This window comes from Lissotriton vulgaris, unplaced genomic scaffold, assembly GCF_964263255.1.
Source record: "Lissotriton vulgaris unplaced genomic scaffold, aLisVul1.2 SCAFFOLD_270, whole genome shotgun sequence".
NCBI classification, from domain to species: Eukaryota; Metazoa; Chordata; class Amphibia; order Caudata; family Salamandridae; genus Lissotriton; species Lissotriton vulgaris.
In genome coordinates, this window is record NW_028248532.1 from 577,259 (window position 1) to 599,714 (window position 22,456).

Genomic DNA, 22,456 nt, shown 5'->3' on the forward strand with positions numbered 1-22,456 from the left:
CTTTCTGGGACTTAGATACATTATCTTAGTAACAATTTGCCACTCAAATATATCAATAAACAACAGAAAGGAGAACAATCTAGCTTTGCAAATGTCCTTCCACTGCTCGGCAATGTGTTTTTGCATTTTTAGTAACTTTTAAACTGTGTGAGCTAGAAATAAAATTAGTTTTTTGTTAAAATCTGCAGATTATGCGGCAGATGATGGATTATGTGGCAAAATCGACAAATCTATAATTATGCAAAAATCGCTGCAGCAACTCAATCGCGTAATTCCAGTGGCATCACCTAAATAGCTAAAGAGATTAATGAAAGCAGCTCACTCTAGACAACATAAGTGCTGCATCACTGAATGAAACCCCAGTTCAAGCAGGAAATTATTTTTGTTTCTCAGAATCCGCTTTTTGTACTGTCTTGGCAATGCTCTCTTGACAAGCCTCCCAAAGATTGCTTAGCAAGTTAAGCTCTTTAACAGATTTTGACTTGCAGACTGAGTTTAAAACAACCCTGTTAATTTAGGGGCCTCTGATGGAATCTTACAGCTCACAAGACAAGCTAAAAAATGATACCCGCTTATATTAGGTGTTTGAAAGGTGTGTTAAATTATCAGTGTGTTGAACATTGATTTATATATTGAATAAATAAACTATGGTGTAAGAATCCCCAGGTAAATGTGACGCTAAAGATTATGTGTGGATTTGCATACAAGAACCATATCACATGATTTTCCAAATATCTTGATGGCATACTGAGATTATGTGCAGGACAGCACTTTAACAACTATGTCAAGTTCCTGCCCTTATGAGGCCGAGGGTGCTCGATTCAACCATGTCATGTGCAGTAGCTGGCTGGGGAAAAAGTAGAGGAAAAAGCCTCTCAGGATTGTTTACAAGGGTGCCTGCGTAGGCGCTAGGCTGCCAAAATAGCGCCAGCACAAGGGGAATGGACAAGAATGTGCAGCATTAGATAAATACTGTGCATTCCTACCCTTTCCCTGTGACACAGGATGGTATAGAGTCAAAATATCGAGTTTTTATTATTGACTAGACATAATATCGAGTAAAAAATATAGACTAGACATAATATCGAATAGACAGAATATAGACTACCAACATATCGACTAGAAAATTTTAATATCGAATAGAATGGACATAATATCGAATACAAAATATAGAATGGACATAATATCGACTAGACAGAATATAGACAACAAAAATATCGATTTTAAGGTAAGTTAATATTAATTTTTAATTTTTGTGTAATATAATTTTGTAGCGGGTTGTGGGTTTATAGGGGAGTAGGGTGGGAAGTAATTTAATTATAATTAATTAAATATGCTATTTTATTTATTGATATTTATTTAGAATTAATTGTTAATTAATTATTAATTGCTAATTAATTAAAATATAATTGGTAATTAATTTTAAATGATTAATTGATAAATATGTTAATTTTAGTAGTTTATTTTCTTTAGCTGGTTGTGGGTTTATAGGGTAATAGGGTGGGAAGAAATGTTCCCTACTGTTGCACTCTCTGGAGTAGGAATAGTAATTTTTACCCCTACGCTATCCAACGCTTTCCCTACTGTTGCACTCACTGGAGTGGGAATAGTAATTTTCACCCCTACGCTATCCAACGCTTACCCTACTGTTGCACTCTCTGGAGTTGGAATAGTAATTTTTACCCCTACGCTATCCAACGCTTTCTCTACTGTTGCACTCACTGGAGTGGGAATAGTAATTTTTACCCCTACGCTATCCAACACTTTCCCTACTGTTGCTCTCTCTGGAGTGGGAATAGTTATTTGTACCCCTACGCTATCCAATGCGTTCCCTACTGTTGCACTCTCTTGAGTGGGAATAGTAATTTGTACCCCTACGCTATCCAACGCTTTCCCTACTGTTGCTCTTTCTGGAGTGGTAATAGTAATTTTTACCTTCTCACTATCCAACGCTTGCCCTACTGTTGCACTCTCTGGAGTTGGAATAGTAATTTTTACCCCTACACTATCCAACGCTTTCCATACTGTTGCACTCTCTGGAGGAGGAATAGTAATTTTTACCCCTACGCTATCCAACGCTTTCACTACTGTTGCACTCACTGGAGTGGAAATAGTAATTTTTACCCCTACGCTATCCAACGCTTTCCCTACTGTTGCACTACTGTTGCACTCTCTGAAGTTGGAATAGTAATTTTTACCCCTACGCTATCCAACGCTTTCCCTACTGTTGCACTCACTGGAGTGGGAATAGTAATTTTTATCCCTACGCTATTCAACGCTTTCCCTACTGTTGCGTTCTCTGAAGTAGGAATAGTAATTTTTATCCCTACGCTTTCCAACGCTTTCCCTACTGTTGCACTCACTGGAGTGGGAATAGTAATTTTTACCCCTTCGCTATCCAACACTTTCCCTACTGTTGCACTCACTGGAGTGGGAATACTAATTTTTACCCCTACGCTATCCAACGCTTTCCCTACTGATGCACTCTCTAGAGTTGGAATAGTAATTTTTACCCCTATGCTATCCAACGCTTTCCCTACTGTTAAACTCACTGGAGTGGGAATAGTAATTTTTATCCCTACGCTATCCAACGCTTTCCCTACTATTGCACTCACTGGAGTGGGAATAGTAATTTTTACCCCTAGGCTATCCAAAGCTTTCCCTACTGTTGCACTCACTGGAGTGTGAATAGTAATTTTTACCCCTATGCTATCCAATGCTTTCCATACTGTTGCACTCTCTGGAGTTGGAATAGTAATTTTTACCCCTACGCTATCCAACGCTTTCCCTACTGTTGCACTACTGTTGCACTCTCTGAAGTTGGAATAGTAATTTTTACCCCTACGCTATCCAACGCTTTCCCTACTGTTGCACTCACTGGAGTGGGAATAGTAATTTTTATCCCTACGCTATTCAAAGCTTTCCCTACTGTTGCGTTCTCTGAAGTAGGAATAGTAATTTTTATCCCTACGCTTTCCAACGCTTTCCCTACTGTTGCACTCACTGGAGTGGGAATAGTAATTTTTACCCCTACGCTATCAAACACTTTCCCTACTGTTGCACTCACTGGAGTGGGAATACTAATTTTTACCCCTACGCTATCCAACACTTTCCCTACTGATGCACTCTCTAGAGTTGGAATAGTAATTTTTACCCCTACGCTATCCAACGCTTTCCCTACTGTTACACTCACTGGAGTGGGAATAGTAATTTTTATCCCTACGCTATCCAACGCTTTCCCTACTATTGCACTCACTGGAGTGGGAATAGTAATTTTTAACCCTACGCCATCCAACGCTTCCCCTACTGTTGCACTCTCTGGAGTAGGAATAGTAATTTTTACCCCTAGGCTATCCAAAGCTTTCCCTACTGTTGCTCTCACTGGAGTGTGAATAGTAATTTTTACCCCTACGCTATCCAATGCTTTCCATACTGTTGCACTCTCTGGAGTTAGAATAGTAATTTTTACCCCTACGCTATCCAAAGCTTTCTCTACTGTTACACTCACTGGAGTGGGAATAGTAATTTTTACCTCTAAGCTATCCAACACTTTCCCTACTATTGAACTCTCTGGAGTGGGAATAGTTATTTTTACCCCTACGCTATCCAACACTTTCCCTACTGATGCACTCTCTGCAGTTGGAATAGTAATTTTTACCCCTAAACTATCCAATGCTTTCCCTACAGTTACCTTCACTGGAGTGGGAATAGTAATTTTTATCCCTACGCTATCCAACGCTTTCCCTACTGTTGCACTCCCTGGAGTAGGAATAGTAATTTTTATCCCTACGCTATCCAACGCTTTCCCTACTATTGCACTCACTGGAGTGGGAATAGTAATTTTTAACCCTACGCTATCCAATGCTTTCCCTACTGTTGCACTCTCTGGAGTAGGAATAGTATTGTTTACCCCTACGCTATCCAACGCTTTCCCTACTGTTGCACTCACTGGAGTGGGAATAGTAATTTTCACCCCTACGCTATCCAACGCTTACCCTACTGTTGCACTCTCTGGAGTTGGAATAGTAATTTTTACCCCTACGCTACCCAACTCTTTCTCTACTGTTGCACTCACTGGAGTGGGAATAGTAATTTTTACCCCTACGGTATCCAACACTTTCCCTACTGTTGCACTCTCTGGAGTGGGAATAGTTATTTGTACCCCTACGCTATCCAATGCGTTCCCTACTGTTGCGCTCTCTGGAGTGGGAATAGTAATTTGTACCCCTACGCTATCCAACGCTTTCCCTACTGTTGCTCTTTCTGGAGTGATAATAGTAATTTTTACCTTCTCACTATCCAACGCTTACCCTACTGTTGCACTCTCTGGAGTTGGAATAGTAATTTTTACCCCTACACTATGCAACGCTTTCCATACTGTTGCACTAACTGGAGTGGGAATAGTAATTTTTACCCCTACGCTATCCAACGCTTTCCCTACTGTTGGGCTCACTCGAGTGGGAATAGTAATTTGTACCCCTACGCTATCCAACGCTTTCCCTACTGTTGCGCTCTCTGGAGTGGGAATAGTAATTTTTACCCCTACGCTATCCAACGCTTTCCCTACGGTTGCACTCTCTGGAGTGGGAATAGTAAATGTAACCCTCTCGCTATCCTAGGGAAAAAATATTGTATATGTTTTGTTATTAATATGTGTATATATATATATATATATATATATATATATATATATATATATATGTATATAAATCAATAGACCACTCTTCACGCCGCTTTCCTTGCGGCGCCCCAATTACCAAGGGTAAAGAGAGACGGACTCCAAGAAATTTTCTTTTTACCGCAGCCGCAGGTAAAATTTATTTAGCATTTTTATCAAACGTGCAAATTCCGAACAGGTAATCCAAACGCGTTTCGGGGTTCTCAGACGCCTTGCTCGCTGGTGATCAATATGTTTTAAAAATATATATATTTTTTTTAAGTTACATTAATTAATCATTAATTTTAAGTTTATTTAAGTATTTTAATTATGTTTAAATTAATTATATTTATTATTATATTAGTTTTAAATTACTTTTAAGATATTTAAAAAATTCGATATTTTGACTGTCTATATTTTTTCCTATTGATATTTTGGAGTCAATATTTTTGTACTTACCTATTTGTAGATAGGAAGTCGATATTCTGGCATTCTATATTTTTACCTCAATATTTTGGCAAGTCGATATTTTGACTGTCGATATTTTGGCAGTGATCCACACAGGACAGTGCAGCAAGCTGCCCTGCACCAATAAAAACTCATAAATTTGCTTCTAAGTTCTTGTAGGAATATTTATAATGGGTGATGCTTTCTGTGCATGATATTTTAGGCCGGAAGGAGTGTTCTTTGCACTATGAGGTTTTGCTTGATGCCTTACTCCGAGTAACTTCTGCAGGAACTTCCTGCTTTCTGTCAATTGGAGACAAGATTAAACTGTGTACTCTATTCCATCTTTCATCTATACCAATTGTCTTGCTGCAGAATTAAGGTGTCTTGCCAAGGCTCTACACAGTGCAGTGCGACAGGAGTGAATGAAGCGCTATGAATGAGAAATGTTAGTAATGATCAATTTTGGAAGAATGAGTGCCTGAATCGAACTTTCAGAATACAAATCATCGATTTGCAAGCTGCCTGCCAATAGCTACATCTGGTATAGTCCACCCAACGTATTGATAATTAAATACATCGAGCAGTGAGGAACAGGTTTAACACCCGCGTGAAGCGCTATAACTATATAACGTTCTTATTTTAATATGTGGCCACTTGATACTGATCCGACAACAATTGTAGTTTGTGCACTGCAATGTCAGTGGGCCAATCCTCAAAAAAGCGCTCTCCTCCATATGCACTAACTCTGTCTATGTGTCTTGTGTGTATGATTGGTGACATTTTTATGTACAAAAGTCTACGGGCCAGATGTACGACGTGATTTTGCATGCAAAACACTCGCAAATTACTGCCCTCTTCAAGTGGGTGGTAATGGAGTCGCAAATGAGAATGGGTCAGCAGAAGACCCCTTCCCTTTTGTGACTGGCTTAAAAAAATGCAGCCCGTTTTTCTTTAAGGAAAACAGGCTGCATAAAAAAAAAAAAACTGCTTTATTTAAAAGCAGTCCCAGACATGGTGGTCTGCTGAGCCCAGCAGGCCACCATCCCTGGGAGGGCGTGTCATTTCCCATGGGCTCGCAAATTGTGGGAGGCTCAATAAAATTCATGAGCTTTGAAATTTGCGACCCAATTGCCGCCATAAGTGCGCTGGGGATGCTCAGACGTGGGTCCCAGGCACTCCACACCACTGGAGTCAAGCTAGCCGGGCTGATGAGAGGTGTTACCTCGAAACCGGTCCGGTCCTCGGATGCTTGATTCCGTTCTGGGAAGGACATGGCTTTTGTAGTTCGGACTGGACTGTTCCCATGGGGCACAGGGTCAGAGCTGATTTGCATATCGCCATTGTCTAACCCAGGGTGGTGTGGAGTGCAAAAAAACGATGGATTTGGGCCCAGATCTTTGGACTGGGGTGAATGTGTGACATTGATCCACATTCTGTCCATCACCTGTTTTGTTTGCAATCGCCGCCATAAGTGCGCTGGGGATGCTCAGACGTGGGTCCCAGGCACTCCACACCACTGGAGTCAAGCTAGCCGGGCTGATGAGAGGTGTTACCTCGAAACCGGTCCGGTCCTCGGATGCTTGATTCCGTTCTGGGAATGACATGGCTTTTGTAGTTCGGACTGGACTGTTCCCATGGGGCACAGGGTCAGAGCTGATTTGCATATAGCCATTGTCTAACCCAGGGTGGTGTGGAGTGCAAAAAATCGATGGATTTGGGCCCAGATCTTTGGACTGGGGTGAATGTGTGACATTGATCCACATTCTGTCCATCACCTGTTTTGTTTGCAATTGCTGCCATAAGTGCGCTGGGGATGCTCAGACGTGGGTCCCAGGCACTCCACACCACTGGAGTCAAGCTAGCCGGGCTGATGAGAGGTGTTACCTCGAAACCGGTCCGGTCCTCGGATGCTTGATTCCGTTCTGGGAAGGACATGGCTTTTGTAGTTCGGACTGGACTGTTCCCATGGGGCACAGGGTCAGAGCTGATTTGCATAAAGCCATTATCTAACCCAGGGTGGTGTGGAGTGCAAAAAACGATGGATTTAGGCCCAGATCCTTGTACTGGGGTGAATGTAAGACATTGATCTACATTCTGTCCATCAAATTGTTTTTTGTAATTTTCTCCCTGAGTGTACTGGGGTAGCTCAGACGTGGGTCCCAGAGCCTCCACACCACTGGAGTCAAGCTAGCCGGGCTGATGAGAGGTGTTACCTCGAAACCGGTCCGGTCCTCGGATGCTTGATTCCGGTCTGGGAAAGATATGGCTGTGTAGTTCGGACTGGACTGTTCCCATGGGGCACAGGGTCAGAGCTGATTTGCATAAAGCCATTATCTAACCCAGGGTGGTGTGGAGTGCAAACAACGATGGATTTAGGCCCAGATCCTTGTACTGGGGTGAATGTAAGACATTGATCTACATTCTGTCCATCAAATTGTTTTTTGTAATTTTCTCCCTGAGTGTACTGGGGTAGCTCAGACGTGGGTCCCAGAGCCTCCACACCACTGGAGTCAAGCTAGCCGGGCTGATGAGAGGTGTTACCTCGAAACCGGTCCGGTCCTCGGATGCTTGATTCCGGTCTGGGAAAGATATGGCTGTGTAGTTCGGACTGGACTGTTCCCATGGGGCACAGGGTCAGAGCTGATTTGCATAAAGCCATTATCTAACCCAGGGTGGTGTGGAGTGCAAAAAACGATGGATTTAGGCCCAGATCCTTGTACTGGGGTGAATGTAAGACATTGATCTACATTCTGTCCATCAAATTGTTTTTTGTAATTTCCTACAAAGTAGCGCAGGCACTTTTATCAGTTACTGATCCAAGACAACATGGAGAAGGGTTGGTGGGGAACATCAAAGTAGCAGCAAGTCTCATTTGGCTGGGGAATGACAGAGCAACACAGGGGAGGATAGGTGGAGAATGGCAAAGCCAAAAGGGGGCAGGCAGGAGAGAAAGCAACATTAGAGAGCACAAGAATGAGTGGGTAGAGAGACTCAAAGGATAGACAAACAAAAGCTTGATAGTCAGGGGAACCAATAAGAAGCAGGTAAATGAGAGTGACAAGGAAAGCCAGCGGAGGGTAAGCAAAAGGCGAGCCCCAAGCCCCTCGGTGTTCATGGTAAGCCACAATGCGCCTCAAAACAGACATATCATCTACTGTCTAGTAGGCTCAAATTAAAAAGTGAAGGAAAAACAGCCCATGCTGCCTCCAGCAAAGCTCTTCCCCTCCAGAGGCTGTAATCCAGCCAATTCTTGGTATTTTAATTTTAATCTGAGCGGAGTGGTGTGGCTCACTGGTTAGAGGCGGCAGACCCGAGAGCAGAGAACGGCCCGGGACCAGGGTTCGATTCCCGACGCGGCAGGGTCTTGGACCAGGATCAGCGGACTCGATAATTCTCGCATCGGTGCCTACTCCAACCAGAGATCACACTCGGCAACTCTGGTCATTAGCTTGCCTCATCTCCACAACGACCCCTCACAAACGCCGGGGATGCCTGGTTTCACCTTGGAGACTCCCAGGAGGGACTATCTTACAGGGAAAGCCAGGACGGGTTCCCCAGCGGTCTATAGCGCTACGAGGCCTGCGGTGCGGGTAGAAGTGCGCTTTATAAGACACACACAATTATAAGACACACACAATTACAATTCTTTTTATTATTTATTGTCAGCTAGAGACATGGCTTTGCCTTGCCAGTGTCCCAATATATTAGCTCCGGTTGTTCCTTCTTTTTGATGGTTCTGCTTTTACTATTCATGAAAAAGGTGACCTAAGAAGCGAAATCATTATACATTCAACAAAAAAAGTTAGTTTTCCAAGGTTGTTTTTGTCACCCACTTGATTTTACTTTCTTATAACTGAAAGTGTTTTTCAAACTGACTGGTCAGTGGGATCCATGGCATCTACCCTTCTGTTCAAGGGCCTCCTGCCTTTTGAGAGATCCCCTCCTCCCTTTGTGTCTCTACCTCAAGTGCACCCTCCGGTTAGGTGGGCGCACTCAAAGCAGGCCTTAAAGACCAGCAGATTTCATGTTTCTTAAGCCACTCAGCAGTATTCTTTTTTGTATTTGAAATACAAGCTACCAAAGTGAGAGTTTGGATGTTAAATAATGCAACTAAAATCAATGACCTGATGTGCAGGGAGTTTTCTGCCTTCATAGCAAGAAGACTGATTGGTTTCGCAGCAGAAGCCCCCTGTGGCTCATTTAGTGGTCCGAGACAGTAAAATATAGTGTGGATCACCTGGCCACCACCACTGTGACCTGGTAGATCTTTAGCTAATAGACTACCAGGTTAAAACAGGATTTCCACCTGAGGAGCTGGCTGAGTCTGCACTGACAGAAACCTTGGGGTTCCCCCACCCCTACATCGGCAGGGGAACTCCAAGGTTGGTGGACCAGGCATCCTTTTAAATAGCCCCAACTCTTTTATACCAAGCTTAAACCAGTATTTAAGTAATTTATATGTACATTATTCACAAATATAATTCTTATATATTTATTTTGGGAAAATAATATTTGATGCAATACAATCTGATTATCCGCTTAAGTTCTTTTGCATAACATTTTTTAAAACTGTATATGTAGTTCACACTTAACTATCTACAGTTGTATATGTTAAGTGCTACAGAGGCATCCGGTGCGTTATCAGCAAGCCGACATGACAGGTTTCCTGTATATGCAGTTTGGAACTTTGATAATAGCTGCATTTCTGTGCAGCTTCATGAATAGAAAACAGAAGTTAAGACCACATTGATCGAAAGTACTGATTGTACTAAATCCTAAACATATAATTTTAGCTTGTAACATACTAAAAAAAGGCTCTCTCATACACACACTCACAAAATTCTGTTCCACAACAAGGCCAACAAGAATCCCTTCGGAGAGGAACCCTTGAGGTAAAATCTTTCCTACTAAAGATCGAATCTTGGAAACAATGCAAGCCCTTCTCATTTTTCATGCATAAGGCGAGCATAAAAGGCTTTACCGACACTTTTTTTTTCTGAAGCAACATTGCAAATTTAATGACTAGACAAGGAAAGGGTGAGATTTTAAAAACCAGGATGAGCTGTGTGGCTAAAAGGTATACATTTACTTAGATCATTTGTTTAGGTAAAAGGACCGAAATCAAGGTTCAATACCACAATACCTTTGGCCAAATAAACTGGTATATAATGAAGCAAAGCGTTGGAGGGTGGAGTTGACTTTTGATTTGGAGGGTGGAGTTGGGGGTGGAGTTGGAGGGTGGAGTTGGAGGGTTGAGTTGGAGGGTGGATTTGGAGCGGGGTTGGAGGGTGGAGTTGGATGGTGGAGTTGTAGGGTGGAGTTGGAGTCTGTAGTTGTAGTTTGCCGGTGGATTTGGAGGGTGGATTTGGAGGTTGGAGTTGTAGTTGGAAGGTGGATTTGAAGGGTGTATTTGGATGTTGGAGTTGGAGGGTGGAGTTGGATGGTATTTTTGGAGGGTGGTGTTGGAGGGTGGATTTGTAGTTGGAGGGTGGATTTGGAGGGTGTAGTAGTACTTGGATGGTGGATTTGGATGGTTAATTTGGATGGTGGATTGTGAGGGTGGAGTTGGAGGGTAGAGTGGTGGGCGGGTGGAGTGGTGGGCGGGTAGAGTGGTGGGCGGGTAGAGTGGTGGCGCTAGAGTGGAGGCGCTAGAGTGGTGGTGCATAGAGTGGTGGATAGGGTGGTGGCGGATAGAGAGGTAGAGTGTTGATGGAGAGAGTGGAAGAGTGGTGGCGGTAGAAGGTTGTACTGTATGTGAGAGAGAGAGAGTGTGTGAGAGAGAGAGAGAGTGTGTGTGAGAGAGAGAGAGAGAGTGTGTGTGAGAGTGATAGAGAGTGTGATAGATAGATAGAGTGAGGGCGATAGATAGATAGAGTGAGGGCGATAGAGTGAGGGCGATAGAAAGATAGAGTGAGGGCGATAGATAGATAGAGTGTGGGCGATAGATAGATAGATAATTAGAGTGAGGGCGATAGATAGAGTGAGGGGGTGGATAGATAGAGTGAGGGCGATAGATAGATAGATAGATAGATAGATAGATAGATAGATAGAGTGAGGGCGATAGATAGATAGATAGATAGATAGATAGATAGATAGATAGATAGATAGATTGATAGATAGATAGATAGATAGATAGATAGATAGATAGATAGATAGATAGATAGATAGATAGATAGATAGATAGATAGTGCCTATAAATAAACCCATCAAAAACATAAACACCTAATAAACAAAAATGCCTGGTTATTGAAAAGGAATAGACCAAGATATTAGATTTGTGCAAATACAATAAACAGAAGCAAGGCAGTGAAGGGGCAGGAGAGAGTGAGACGGAAATAGAGGAAGAGTGGAGAGGCCAAGACAGTGAAGGGCAGGAGAGAGTGAGACAGAAACAGAGGAAGAGTGGAGAGGCCAAGACAGTGAAAGGGCAGGAGAGAGTGGGACGGAAATAGATGAAGAGTGGAGAGGCCAAGACAGTGAAGGGGCAGGAGAGAGTGAGACGGAAAATGTGGAAGAGTGGAGAGGCCAAGAAAGTGAAGGGGCAGGAGAGAGTGAGACACAAATAGACAGTGAAGGGCAGGAGAGAGTGAGACAGAAATCGAGGTCCGGCTTGTTCAAGAGAGTTTGTTCACATGTAATAGGTTTCGAGTAATAAATTACTCGACCTAAAAAACTGGGCTGAGTGATCAACTCACTCATGGACCCAGGAGGCTTAAGATCTGTGCTCGTGTATTACATATGGTTTAACAATCTATTTTTTCAATTTTTGTGATGGTGGAAAATATCTGTCTGGTATCTGGTGTGGGGTAAATTTTGTTTAGCCAATCCTTTGTGCAGAAGCATCAAACTCAATGCAAAAGGAATTTGTGTGTTTGCACATTGGTCCAAAATCTCTGCAGAGCCCTCAAATTTCCAATTTGCATATGAGCAGCTCATGAGCCGAGGGGGCTTTAACTTTGCACTCTGGCATTTTTAGTTCTTTTGACTCCATTCTAAAATTATAATTAGAAATCCCACAAGAATACTGAACTGGATGAGGTACTCAGGAGTGGACCTGGGAAAGCTGAGAACGCTGTCTCCTTACCAAATATAAGAATTTTAAGACGTTAGTCTCAAAATTATTTGTATCAGAAGTATTAGGCCAGTTGGGTTTATATAAAGATTTTTAAAAAAAGACACCAATCTCTAGAATGCTTTATATTGCTGTTTGTTTGGAGCACAGAAGCAAATCTTTACACCAAATAATCCTGACGATACAGCTGTCTTGGAGCGTATTCCACACAATCACTTCCCTCTGAGTTTACACCTTTGCCTGGCTCGCGCTGCACAACCAAGTGCACTTGGCCAGCTCACTTTTTTTAAAAATTGGATTTCGGCTGGAGTGTGTACTAGGGGATTTCTAACGCAGGGAAACTCAGACAAGCTCTTTCTTATTCCTCTGGCCTGGCTCCAGGGCATCTTAATCGAGTTTGACTCTCTTTGCGCCAACAGGGAACATAAATCAGCTCTTTAAGTGGCTTCAGCATGGGCCTTTGTTTCCTGCACCACCCCCCATCCACCATCCAAATGGGCACGCCCAGCAACGTCCACAGCTAAATCCGATTAAAGCCGGCATGGGGCCGCTTTGTGGCTAAATGAATCTGGTCAGGGAGAGTCTGCATTTTTCATGACAAACAAAAAGGGTAAAGTAACAAGACCTGACAAAAGGCCCGCGCGTAATCGATACCCTGCTGGGGCGTCATGCTATGGGCCTCATAACAACTGTATTTTGAATTTTGGAGACGCATTTACACACTGCAGAAAATATATATAATTTTTTTCACAGCACTAACTTTAAATGTTAAAGTAGGTGTTGGCAAGAGGCTGACAAGATAGCTCAGTGAGTTGACGCACTCCACTAACCCTGGCCAATTTCACTCGATCCATGGTCATCTCAACCTGATCTAGCCATTCATTCTTCTGAGGTCGCTAAATTGCGTGCCATTAATATGATTAATAACTTGTTATTTTACAGTACTTCGAAAAGGCAGAAGGGCGGTTGATTCTAGATATGAAAACAATTAATTATTAATATTACAGTAGGATAAAGATTCATACTAACAACAGCAGTGCCCTTCCTCTAACAGTTGAGAGCTGATCGCTGGGTTGCACAGCAGCTAATGGCCTAATTCAGCGATTCTTACCCTGTGTGTCATCGATACTTACTCAGGGGGTCCATGACACTTTGCAAAAATAAATCTTATTAGCAGATTAATAAAGTGTATATATACACAAAAAAGCTACATTGAAAATGTAAAGCACTTTGTAAACATGAAGCAAATTGAAATATTGTAGGATGAAAATTAAGTTGGTGTCCTCGTCTTAAGCAGCACAATTGTAGCAAAAAGAAACCAGTATGGGCAATTAGTCAATTAGCGGTTTACACTGAATTGGCAGAGGTCCGCACTGACAACAAGCTCTCGGCATTGCGGGGGGGCGGACGTGGGAGCAGCAACCTTTGATGTCTGTAAGAGAGACAAATGTTGGTGTGCCATGCTTCCTTTCAAGTCGGTGGGAGGGGGCAGGGCAGCAGGGGTTGCGAGCATATGGGGTGTGAATGAGAAGTGATGATAAGCCTTTGATGTGGTGTGCGAGGCCGAGCGCGTGCTGGAGAATCGTCACGGTTGAAAAATTAACATGCATTGTCGAAAATCCGGCTTGGTTCAAGAGACTTTCCGCCTGATTCATGAAGCAAAATTGCACTCGCAAAGGGCAAGATTCTCAGAATCTTGCCTTTTGCGAGTGCAATTTTGGCATTTGGGATTCACAATCCCAAATGCTAAAATCGCTAATGAGGAATTAGCAAATATGCGAGGATTAGCATTTAAGGAATCTCTATTAGAGATTCCTTAAATGCTATTCATGACACTTGCAAAAATTGCGATTTAGCAAAATTGGGCCGCTATTTACCGAGAGGTCAGACCTCTCGGTAAATAGCAAAAACATAGAAAAATGCTTTTAAAAGCATTTTTCTAAGTTGCATGTTGCACACACACATGTCCTTTGGACATGTGTGTGCGCAACACCTGTTCAAATGTGCATTTTAGGGGTGCTACAGGGTGTCCTTTGGACACCCCTGGCACCCTTAAAATCGCTATCTGATTTGCGAGTAGCAAATTGCTACTCGCAAATAAGGGATACTCCCCATTCATTCCTATGGGCCTTTTGGCCCATAGGAATGAATGGGGAGAAATTCCTTTTTTTGCGAGTAGCAAATTGCTACTCGCAAATAGAGAACATGTAGGAATCGCTATTGATTTAGCAATTCCTACATGAATGCCGTTTTGCGTGTCCTCAATAGCGAGTCGCTATGATTCGCTATTAGGGCCACGCAAAACGGCCCGTACATGAATCAGGCTGTAAGGGTCCAACTCAATAGTTTCGAGTAATTAAAATTACTCGACCTAAAAATATTTCTGATGTTTAGTGAGGTACCGTCTGAATGTGTGAATGTCACTACTATTGCAGCATGGAAAGGTACAAACGGATAAATGTTTAAAACCATTTTATTTAGTTCTTAAGATTTTTTTATAAATTCAAAACTACTCTGTTACAAAACATTCATCTACGAATGTCAATAAACTGATTTGTCCTACAATTACCATACACACTATCATCTCCTCGTACCGTTATACCATTTTTGGGGGAGCTCTGCTTTTTCTTTTTTTTTGCATTTGTTTTTTTTTGTAGGAAAACTTTCTTGCCATTTTGTGCATTTTGTCAATTTCCTTAAAAAATCCTTTGTTTGCTTACCAGGAGCATTTTTTTTTCTCTGAAGATTGTCTTTTGGATGATTCTTCTAATCGAGTCCTCTTGGTCAATAAAGCTTGCTTATAAAGTTTTATTTTCCGGTCCTCGGAAGGCATATTCTATTATGGCTCTGTAGATATTTACAATCTGTTGAAAAGAAAAATGTGACATATTATAGACCACTACTAAAATAGCACATAGCAATTACATTAACTAAACGATATAAACACTAGTTCACAACTTAAGTAAGTATATAGCGCAGCAAGTGTCTCTCACCAGAGTAGGAAATCATGCTCTGACTGCTGTTTCTCAGTTTATGTCAGTGCAGTACAGTTTCAACATTATTCTCACTTTCTACCTACGCCATCTCTCTCTTTGTGTGTCTCATATCACTCTCTGCCTGCACCATCTTCCTCTTTGCATGCCTCATCTCACTCTCTCCTTCCACCATCTCTCTCTTTGCATGTGTGTGTCATCTCACTCTCTGCCCACACCATCTCTCTGTTTGTGTGTGTGTCATCTCACTCTCTGCCTGCACCATCTCTCTATTTGTGTATGTGTGTCATCTCACTCTCTGCCTGCACCATCTTTCTGTTTGTCTGTGTGCGTGTCATCTCACTCTATGCCTGTACTATCTCCCTGTTTGTGTGTGTTTGTGTGTCATATAAAAATCGATTTCCATAATGCATCATTTTTTTTACCAGCATTACAAAAAACATGATTCACAATGAAACAATAATGAAGCCCTATATACTTCTTAATGGTCCCAAGAGTGTATACTACACTCTATCTATATTAAATAAATCATTACTCACCTGAAAAAAAGCTTTGGAAGAGTTAGATCAGTCTCAGTGACACACACCAGATTTTCTTCAGCAGAATCTCTGAAATACAACACAGCATACTAGAATGCATGCTTTTCATTTTTCAAAGAAGTATTTCTAATGGTTGAGAAAAGATCATTAAAAAGAACATTTCACAGGAAAAGCTGGTATACAGAGAAGTGAAACCCCCTTGCTGAGTTCCTTACAGGAAGAGAAACCTTTAACCTAGATGCAGGCAGTGATTGCATGTAGAGGAATTAGGAATGGCACACAGACAAGAATATAAAATGGATTTCAATGGCATCAATTGAACAATAATATAAAAAGAGACACATATTTACAAGCCCTTTGCGCAACTTTTAACATGGGCATTGATTGCTTGTACCCATGTTAAAGGTTGCACAAGGGGCTTGTAAATATGCCCATTTTTTATATTGTATCTCAATTGATGCTATTACTGAAATCCATTTCATATTCTTTTCTGTGTGCTATTCCTATCACTCTCCATGCATTGACTGCCTGTACCCATGTTAATGGCTGCGCAAGGGGCTTGTAAATATGCCCCTCTTTTTCTTATATTCTATCTCAATTGATGCCATTAGTGTAATCCTTTACGCATCTCTCACACCATTTCATATTCTTGTCTGTGTGCCATTCCTATCCCTCTGCATGCATTTACTGCTTGCACCCATGTTAAAGATTGCATAATGTGCTTGTAAATATGCCTCTCTTTTTTTATATTGTTTCTCAAATGATGCCATTAGGGAAATCCTTTATGCATCTCCCACACCATTTCATATTGTTTTCTGTCTGCTTTTCCTATCCTTCTGCATGCATTCACTGCCTGCACCCATGTTAAAGATTGTGCAAAGGGCTTGTAAATATGTCCCTCTTTTTTTATTTTGTTTCTCAATTTATGCCATTAGTGAAATCATTTCTGCATCTCCCACACCATTTCTTATTGTTTTCTGTGTCCCATTTGTATCTCTGTGCATGGAGAAGTGTGGCTCACTGGTTAGAGGAGGCATACCCTGAAGCAGAGGTCAGACCCGGGATCAGGGTTCAATTCCCGACGCGGCAGGGTCCTGAGCCCAATTGTCGACGGATTCGATAAATCTCACTTCGGTGCCTGCTCGAATCATGGGTTCACACTCTGCAACTCTGGGCAATAGCTTGCTTAATCTCCACAACGGCCCCCCGCGGCGGGATGCCTGGCTTTCACCTTGGGGATACCCAGTACTGGTTATCTCACAGGGAAAAGCCAGGACGGGTTCCCAATGCAAGCGCCGAGATGCCCTAGGGTAAGTCGAGCGCTATATAAGAACACACATACATACATTCACTGCTTCCACCCATGTTAAAGGTTGCACAAGGGGCTTGTAAATATGTCAATTTTTTTATATTCTTTCTCAATTGATGTCATTAGTGAAATCCTCTTCTTATTTACAATACCCTTGCATCACCTTTAACAAAAAGAGGAGCATATTTACAAGCCCCTTGCGTCACCTTTAACAAAAATAGGAGCATATTTACAAGCCCCTTGCGTCACCTTTAACAAAAAGAAGAGCATATTTACAAGCCCCTTGCGTCACCTGTAACAAAAATAGGAGCATATTTTCAAGCCCCTTGCGTCACCTGTAACAAAAATAGGAACATATTAACAAAACCACTTGCTTCACCGTTAACAAAAACAGGAGCATATTAACAAGTCCCTTGCGTCACCTTTAACAAAAATAGGAGCATAATTACAAGACCCATGCGCCACCTTTAACAAAAAGAGGAGCATATTTACAAGCCCCTTGCGTCATCTTTAACAAAAAGAGGAGCATATTTACAAGCCCCTTGCGTCACCTTTAACAAAAACAGAAGCATATTTACAAGCCCCTTGCGTCACCTTTAACAAAAACAGGAGCATATTTACAAGCCCCTTGCATCACCTTAATCAAAAAAAGGAGCATATTTACAAACCCCTTGCGCCACCTTTATCAAAAAGAGTAGCATATTTACAAGCCCCTTGCGTCACCTTTAACAAAAATAGGAGCATATTTACAAGCCCCATGCGTCACCTTTAACAAAAATAGGAGCATATTTACAAACCCCTTGCGCCACCTTTAACAAAAACAGGAGCATATTTACAAGCCCCTTGCATCACCTTTAACAAAAAAAGGAGCATATTTACAAGCCCCTTGCGTCACCTTTAACAAAAATAGGAGCATATTTACAAGCCCCTTGAGTCACCTTTAACAAAAATAGGAGCATATTTAAAAGCCCCTTGCGTCACCTTTAACAAAAATAGAAGCATATTTACAATCCCCTTGCATCACCTTTAACAAAAAGAGTATATTTATAAGCCCTTTGCGTCACCATTAACAAAAAGAGGAGCATATTTACAAGCCCCTTGCATCACCATTAACAAAAACAGGAGCATACTTACAAGTCCTTTGCGTCACCTTTAACAAAAAGAGGAGCACATTTCCAAGCCCCATCTGTCACCTTTAACAAAAAGAGGAGCATATTTACAAACCCCTTGTGCCACCTTTAACAAAAACAGGAACATATTTACAAGCCCCTTGCGTCACTTATAACAAAAAAAGGAGCATATTTACAAGCCCCTTGCATCTCCTTTAAAAAAAACAGGAGAATATTTACAAGCCCCATGCGCTACCTTTAACAAAAATAAGAGCATATTTACAAGACCCATGCGCCACCTTTAACAAAAATAGGAGCAATTTTAGAAGCCCCTTGTGTCACCTTTAACAAAAAGAGGAGCATATTTACAAACCCCTTGCGCCACCATTAACAAAAAAAGGAGCATATTTACAAGCCCCTTGCGTCACCTTAAACAAAAATAGGAGCATATTTACAAGCCCCTTGCGTTACCTTTAACAAAAATAGGAGCATATTTACAATCCCCTTGCGTCACCTTTAACAAAAAGAGTATACTTACAATCCCCTTGCGTCACCGTTAACAAAAAGAGGAGCATATTTACAAGCCCCTTGCATCACCGTTAAAAAAAACAGGGGCATACTTACAAGTCCCTTGCGTCACCTTTAACAAAAAGAGGAGCATATTTACAAGCCCCTTGCATCACCGTTAACAAAACAGGAGCATACTTACAAGTCCCTTGCGTCACCTTTAACAAAAAGAGGAGCATATTTACATGCCCCTTCCGCCACCTTTAACAAAAAGAGGAGCATATTTACAAACTCCTTGCGCCACCTTTAACAAAAATAGGAGCATATTTACAAGCCCCTTGCGTTACCTTTAACAAAAAGAGGAGCATATTTACAAGTCCCTTGCGTCACCTTTAAAAAAAAAGGAGCATATTTACAAACCCCTTGCATCACCTTTAACAAAAACAGGAGCATATTTACAAACCCCTTGCGTCACCTTTAACAAAAAGAGGAGCATATTTAAAAGCCCCTTGCGTCACCTTTATCAAAAAGAGGCGCATATTTACAAGCCCTTGCATCACCTTTAACAAAAAGAGGAGCATATTTACAAACTCCTTGCGCCACCTTTAACAAAAATAGGAGCATATTTACAAGCCCCTTGCATTACCTTTAACAAAAAGAGGAGCATATTTACAAGTCCCTTGCGTCACCTTTAACAAAAATAGGAGCATATTTACAAGCCCCTTGCGTCACCTTTAAAAAAAAGAGGAGCATATTTACAAACCCCTTGCATCACCTTTAACAAAAACAGGAGCATATTTACAAACCCCTTGCGTCACCTTTAACAAAAAGAGGAGCATATTTAAAAGCCCCTTGCGTCACCTTTATCAAAAAGAGGCGCATATTTACAAGCCCTTGCGACACCTTTAACAAAAAAAGGAGCATATTTACAAGCCCCTTGCGCCACCTTTGACAAAAAGAGGAGCATATTTACTAGCCCCTTGCGTCACCTTTAACAAAAACAGGGGCATATTTACAAGCCCCTTATGTCACAATTAACAAAAAGACGATATACCAGCATTTGAGCAAAGCATAAGCAACAATCTAGAAAAAGAGAGACATATTTACTAGCCCAATGAAACCATTAGCACTATCTCTATACCAGCATTGAATCCAAGCATGAGAAACACTTTAAAAATAAGTCTACCCTATAAGCTAAGAGATGCAAACTGTGAGAAAACACAGGTAACATTATGGAAAAAGGTGAAAGTATAATTCCTTAATTCACACAGACACTCAGTGTGATCCTTGTCAAAAACAGTTACGCCAGACATATTGCCCAAAAACATTTAGCATGTTAAATTGTTTTACACACAGAGCAGAGCCCATTTAAATGTGCACTATATTACAATGCAGAAACCTGACTCATTTTCAAAATACAACAGTAATGAAGCCCAATATGCTGGTTATGCTTCCCAATACTGCAAACAGCACTCTCTCTATATTAAATGAACCATTACTCACCTTTAAAATCGCTTTTGAAAATTTAGAACAGTGTCAAACACACAGCAGATTTTCTTAAGCAGAATCGCTGAAATGCAGCTCAGACACTGGAACCAGAAATGGCACAGTTTCCCATTAATTCTTCACACATATCTGTGGTCATAACCAATCAAGTATCTTCCCACACTATTTCAAAACTAAACTAACATTTTCATTGGTTCTACATTTGCACACTTTCAAACTCACATATTATTCACCCATCCCCCTAGTGCTCATTCAGCCTGTTACCATGGTAACTCCCACCTAACTAGGGACACAGGTAAAAAGTTCATCATACAATGTTGCAAATGAGCCCAGCAAGGGTGTTTGAGCTCTCAATATACCAGCTAATCATGTGCATTGTTCCTTTCAAATACCTTTTCTCAACCATTTGAATGGCTTCTTTCAAAAATCAAAACTATGCACCCTAATATGCTGTGTTGCATTTTCAGAAAGCACCAATCATTTCTTAAGCTTCAAGTGCAGTGAATGTCATCCTCTTTTTTTCTAAACTGCAAGCTTTCCAACTGCCATTTCATTTACAGCCCTCATCTGAGTACAACCAGACCTGCCTTGAAGATGCCTTCATTATGGATTGTGGGACACAGCTTTATTTTATGCTCTAAAAGGTACGCAGCAAACAGAGGAATTCACAACCTTGATTTACCAAATGTGGATATTTTGTGGATTGCCCAGAGAGGATTGAGATGCCACCAATTGATACCATCGGTGAAATCCTTTATGCATCTCCCACACCCATTGACTGGGGTAGGTCTGGAAATGCTTTTAAAGGACATCTTTGGACAATTGATGTCACTTTTTCCTCAAACTGCCTTTGTCTATTCCAATATATGCCAAAGACAAAAATGGAATTCGTCCAACCAATTCTGTCCGCAAATTGAGAAAACAAGGAAACATGTAAATAAATCTGTTTCTGCTTACATGAGAGACTATGGGATGGGTAGTATATACCACAACAACTTGCGGTACAACATGCAAGGCATCTATAGGAGAGATGGTGTGCATTTCACTGATGATGGGAACAGAGTCTTTCTATGTAACATCAGACTCTGCATTGGTACTTACTCGTAGGTACAAAAAAACCCACAATGAACACAAGGGCTCTTTTTAGAGCCAAATAACATCTAAACACTCAAATAAGTTTTTTACCTTTATTTTTTTTATTAATTTTTAAAAAGATCCGCGCACGGAGCACTTTACGAGCACTCCCTGTACGCGGACCTTCCTTAATATTTCCTCTTTTTTTTAAAATAAACATTATTTTTGACCTTTGGAGTCCTTTAGAGGCCCCCTGAGAAGGCCTAGCGGGTCATGGACACTCAACCCTGCCCCCTTTCCACGTTTTCATCTTTTATTGTTAACTTTCTTTTAAAACCACAAAATGACGGCGGTAGGGTGCGCTCTCCGAGCACTCACAGGGCACTCTCCGAGCACTTCCCGTGCGCGGACCTATAGAATTATTATTTTTTTTGTTAATAAATATTATTTTTGGGACCTTTGGAGTCCTTCAGGGAACCCCTTTCTATGTTTTCATCTTTTATTGTTCACTTTCTTTTGAAACCACAGAATGGCGGTGATATTGCACTCTATACTACAAGTCTTACATCATACCACAATCACTTGGCAACTACCTCATCAATTACAAACAAACAATTCTTACTTTCTAAATATAAATTTAATCTTCAGAATTTTCAAAATTTAAAAGAACTTCCAACATTAACTGATCTGGTATTTCTTCTTCATTCACATCTTCTGGATTCTCCTCATGAAAAGTCTGCAAAGAAATTTCCTGGCACTCTATGGTGTCCAAACATTCTACAAATTCATCATCCACAGACTGATAAAAAGAATTCCATCATGTCTTCGCCTCCAACATCAACTTGATTATTACAGATACTGTCAATTTCTGGTTCATTCATAATCTCAATAGAGGTTGCAGAAAATTCATAAAAAATTACAACGGCCTCCTCATTGTGGTGATCCATTTTATATTTAAATTTTCTTGCTGTAACTTGGAAAGAAAAATAAATCACTTTAATTTATCATTTTTATAAATACTTAATATTAAACTAGCTTTATCAAGTCTTTAGTAATAAGGAAAGTGCACTGCTGTTAGGGTAGTATTAAAAGACAAGGCAGCATTGGTATTTCAAAAATTACAGCAATGCAGTTACATTTACACGGTTCCCATACTATCAAGCAATCTCCATGTCTTTACATTTCAATAAGGCTTAAGGATATGAGTAAACTTACACATAAATGTTGCACTCTATACTAC